At 37.7% G+C, this 5,260-nt stretch overlaps 1 pseudogene; it reads left to right on the plus strand.

Moving 5' to 3' along the window:
• Positions 1-3,410: 3,410 nt before the first annotated feature.
• On the plus strand, positions 3,411-4,838 carry LOC101580803 (annotated as a pseudogene).
• The last annotated feature ends 422 nt before the right edge of the window (positions 4,839-5,260 follow it).

Genomic DNA, 5,260 nt, shown 5'->3' on the forward strand with positions numbered 1-5,260 from the left:
GGGGCCCTAGTGTTTTTTAGTTCTTTATAAATTCTAGAGAGCAGACCTTTGTCTGAGTACTTATTTTTCATGATCTTTTCCAAGTATTTGGGTTGCCTTTTCACTTTGTTGGTAATTTCTTTTGATGTGAAAAAACTTCTCAGTAAGAGCAGGTTCCAGTTGTTAATTCTTTCATCTGCTTCCTGTGCAATTTTATTTCTATCCATGAAATCTTTGCTTACCCCTATGTCTTCAAGAGTTCCTCCCCCTTTCTCTCCCATGAGATTTAGTGTTTCTGCTTTAATGTTTAGGTCTTTAATCCATTTTGACTTTAGTTTAGTGCATGGTGATAGACCTGGGTTAAGTTTGAGTTTTTGGCACTTAGAGAACCAGTTTTTCCAGCACCATTTTTAAAAGAGATTATCTTTCTTCCAGTGAGTAAAAATGCTTCTTTTCATAACCACACACACAGATTTAATCTCACAGCACTTCTACATAGTAGTCCTTACAGTTTCTCTTCCCCTTTTGTCTACTCTCTTTGCATACTGCACCAGTCTATTATCTGTGGTTTCTCTATTATGAGGTAGGTGAGATGTGGTGGGCAGAATGGGAGGTAGCTGGATAGTGTTAGGCAGTAAAAGGTACTTAGTTTTAGATGAGAAAAATTTGATGTGGGGTCTGATTTTATTGGAGTACTTTTAGTTGAGTTTGAAATTTGTTATTGAGGAATCTCAATGAATATTTTGTTGGGGTGTCATTTTGTGGTTAAGGAAAACTATGTAGTTATGAGGATTTTCTTTTCCTATAGGAAGGACAGTGTAGGTAAGATATGGAAGAGTCAAAAGGTCAGGATGAGGATTGTAGGGGGTGATCCTGCCTTAGGGAAGGACTAAGAAATAGCACTAGAGAAGACAGGAATAATTTTGAGGAAGCTAAATAGGATGGATTTAAGAAATGTGGAAGAGGAGTCTACATGTTTGGATAAAGAAAAATGAAATATGTTAATAGTATTGCTTTAGGAGCATCTGGAGAGAAAACTAGCTAAAGAGTGGAGTGAGGGAGAGAACTAGACATTAACTGAACCCAAGCCAATGGTCAAAAAGATATGCAAGAATAACAACCTAATATTAACACCTGAAATCACAAAAGAACATAATCCTACATTAGTTAATAAACTGAGAAACATAAAAAAACTTAAACCAATAAGGTGCCTGATAAGAACACAAATATTCCAAAGTGATACTTCATGTGATTCCCTAGTATCTTCTCAGGCAGAAAATCTGAGTGCTCCCACCCCAGTAATTATTCACACTCCACCACAATATTGAAGTTAACTTAGACTCGGGACTGGTTTCTGTCACATTCTAGGGACTCTTGCAGCATCTGATCTAGTTTGAGTTCCTGAGTTAGGAACTCTTGCTGTCCCTCTTTCTGGGTGTGATGGTGAGTTTGGTAGGCAAGTTCACTGGCACTAACTTGGCTAAGTTATGATTATTCCTATGGAATCAATTCAGCTACAGCAGTAACAATATAATCCACTGCTCTGTGAGCAGAGAAGATGTTATTTTCACTTGGCCCCCTAGCTGGTGTCTGTACAACCAGACTATGGTGCTGTGTGGTCTTTCATCTTCAGCAGCAGTCTACTTCTTCTGTACCACTTAATACTATTTTCTTCTCTATCAGTTCCTTTGTGGCTGCTGCGCTCCATTCACTCTGGTTCCTCTGCTAGGTATTTATTGCCAGACTCTAGACATTGTCCTCTAGAAGCTGAGTTGCTGACACTCATGGCTTTGCCACTTTCTAAGACTCTGACTATATCATTATATTTGTAGGAATCCTTTCAGATACCCCCCAAATAATCTTAGTACTAATGAGTGAATTCAGGAATTCAGCTCAATACATAATCTGCATTCAGAAATCAGTACTTTGAATTATTAATGAGCTCTCTATTCATAAAGTAAAACAATAATTATGAACATTTATTACAGTATGAAAAAGAGCAGAATATCTGGGAGTAAATGTAATCAATGTAGAGAAAGATCATTACATAGAAAATTATGAAACACTTATAAGAGACTTTAGAGGAAGCATGAATAGATACAAAGACATCCAGTATTCATGAATTGGAAGAATTAGTAATACTAAAATATTCATAATTTTTGAAAATTGTAGGAATTGAATATGATACCTATAAAAATTTCAGACATTTCCATTTAACATATTAGAAAAACGTTGAATACATAAGAAATCATAAAAGTAGCAAATAGCCAAAGTAATCACAAGAAAGTAAAATAGAGAAGTCCCCATCATATTTCCTGATTTCAAATTATATTCAAAGCTACAATAATCAAAGCAGTTTGGTAATAGCATAAAAACAGATAGCAGAGCAATGGAACATAAGGAAGGGAGCAGAAATAAACCCAAGTGTATTTGTTCAACCCAAAGCAAGAAAATGCAATAGGGAAACGACGGTCTCTTCTATAATTGGGAAATGCAAAAGAAAGAAATGGGAACTTTATCTAATAGCATAAAAAATTGATTTAAAATGAATTAAAGCCTTAAATACATAAGATGAAACCATAAAGTTTTGAGGAAAAAATTGTATAGGTGCAATCTACTTGTTATTGGCCTTGGTAATCTTTTAGAAATCACACAGAAAGAAATGGCAATAAAAGTAAAAACAAGTAAGTAGGACTGCAGCACATCAAAATGCTTTTATACCAAAAAGGAAACAGGTCATGGAAAGAAAATGTTTGCCTACACATTAGGATAAAATATTTTCAAACTCTAAAACTAATATGGAGTTAATATCTAAGATCTGTAAAGAATTTGCATAAATCAATACAAAAAATCCAAATAACTCAATTGGAAAATGGACATAAAACTTAATACATACTTTTCCCCCAGGAAAACATAAAATGAGATGCCAGGATTGGAAAAGTTGTTCAACATCAACAATCACCAGGGGAATGCTAATAAAAAACACAGTGGGATGTCACCACATGCCAGTTAGGATGGATATTGTGAAAAATGTCATAAAATAGCAGTGTTGATATAAGTGTAGAGAAAGGGAAGACCTGTACAGTGCTGATGGGAACATTCATTGGCACAGCTATTATGGGAGAGAGTATCCAGCTCTTCAAAAAATTAAAACTAAAAACAATGCATCACATTGTGCTGAATATATACATAATATAAATGAAATTAGCACCTTACAGAAACATCTGAATTCTCATGTTCCTTGTAGCATTATTCACAGTATCCAATACATGGAAACACTCCGAGTGTTCATTGATGCATAAATGTAAAAAGAATTTGGTGTGGTGATACACTATTTTGTTTTTGACATGTGACCCTAAGCAACTGATTTAAATAGTTCCCAGAAAGATCTCAAGTTACAGAGAGAAACCAAGGCAAGATAGGTCAAAGTCAAAAGTGGTGGCCATGGTCCTGGAGGTGGTAAGAAGGGGGACAACTATAAGAAAAAGAAATATGAACCTCCTATACTAACTAGAGTGAGGAGAAAGAAGAAGAAAACAAAAGGACCAGATGCTGCCAGCAAATTGCCACTGGTGACACCTCACACTTATTGCCGTTTAAAATTACTCATGTTAAAGAGAATTAAAGACTATCTTCTTATGAAGGAAGAATGTATTAGAAATAAGGAACAAACAAAACCATTAAAAGAAAAGCAAGAGGAAGAAAGGTCAAAGATAGATGACCTGAGGGAGACCCCAATGTCAGTAATAACCTTGGAAGAGATCATTGATGACAATCATGCCATTGTGTCTACATCTGTGGGCTCAGAATACCACATCAGCATCCTTTCATTTGTAGACAAGGATCTGCTGGAACCAGGCTGCTCAGTGCTTCTCAACCACAAAGTGCATGCTGTGATCAGGGTGCTGATGGATAACACAGATCCTCTGGTCACAGCAATGAAAGTAGAAAAGGTCCCCCAGGAAACCTATGCCAACACTGGTGATGCTATGTCAACTTGAAACCAGTGTTTCATGACACAGGTGACCCTAAGTCAAATTTGGTTAATTTCCCTAACCAAACACAGGAAATTAAGGAATCTGTGGTGCTTCCTCTCACCCATCCTGAATACTATGAAGAGGTGCTTGTAAAGCTCCCTAAGGGGGTCATTCTCTATGGTCCACCTGGCACTGGTAAAACCTTGTTAGCCAAAGCATTAGCAAACTGAACTTTGGCCACTTTCTTGAAAGTGGTTGGCTCTGAACTTATTCATAAGTACTTGGGCAATGGGCCCAAACTTGTACAGGAATTATTTTGAGTTGCTAAAGAACATGCTCCATCTATCATGTTTATAGATGAAATCAATGCCATTGGGACCAAAACACCATGATTCAAACTCTGGAGGTGAGAGAGAAATTCAGCAAACAATGTTGGAACTGTTGAACCAGTTGGATGGATTTTACTCATGAGGAGACATGAAAGTTATTTTGGCCACAATCCAAATACAAACTTTGGACCCAGCGCTGATCAGACAAGAGTGCATCTACGGGAAGATCGAGTTTCCCCTGCCCAATGAGAAGACCGAGAAATGCATCTTTCATATTCACACCAGCAGGATGTTCCTGGCTGATGATGTAATACTCAATGACTTGATCATGGCAAAGGATGATCTCTGTACAAAAGCTAGTCTGATGGCATTCAGAGAATGTAAAATGAAAGTAACAAGTGAAGACTTCAAGAAATCTGAAGAAAATGTTCTTTATAAGAAATGGGAAGGTACACCAAGAGCTGTATCTCTAGTGAACCATAGCTGCCTTCAGGCAAGTGGTTGGGACTTTGCTCACCCCCTGGGATGGAAGAGATTTGGGAAGGTGACCTGAGAGAGACAGTAGATTTTTATCAGTAACATGGCATGTCTTTTCCAGTATGACATATAGGATGCCTACTAGATGGCCTTTGTCTGTGTTCACTGTACTGCTTGCTCTCTGCTTCCTAATAAAATGTGCTCTTTCATACACACACACACACACACACACACACACACACACACACACAAAAGATCTCAAGTTACAAATAACACATGGGATGGAGCAAGAGCTGGTGCAAAAGATGAACTGCTGCTGAAACAACTGGATGGAAACACGATGAAAGTTGCTTGGGGCAGTGAGTGCACCAGCTGATTCCTCTGGCTGGACAGTGACATGTCATCTTCAACTTGGACCTTCTGGCAAGGACTTCATGGCCTCCTTCTTTTGCTCCAAGTGGGCACTGGGATATGCACTTCAGAAGCCATGTGCAAGAA

This window comes from Octodon degus, unplaced genomic scaffold, assembly GCF_000260255.1.
Source record: "Octodon degus isolate 3935 unplaced genomic scaffold, OctDeg1.0 scaffold00132, whole genome shotgun sequence".
Classification (NCBI taxonomy): domain Eukaryota; kingdom Metazoa; phylum Chordata; class Mammalia; order Rodentia; family Octodontidae; genus Octodon; species Octodon degus.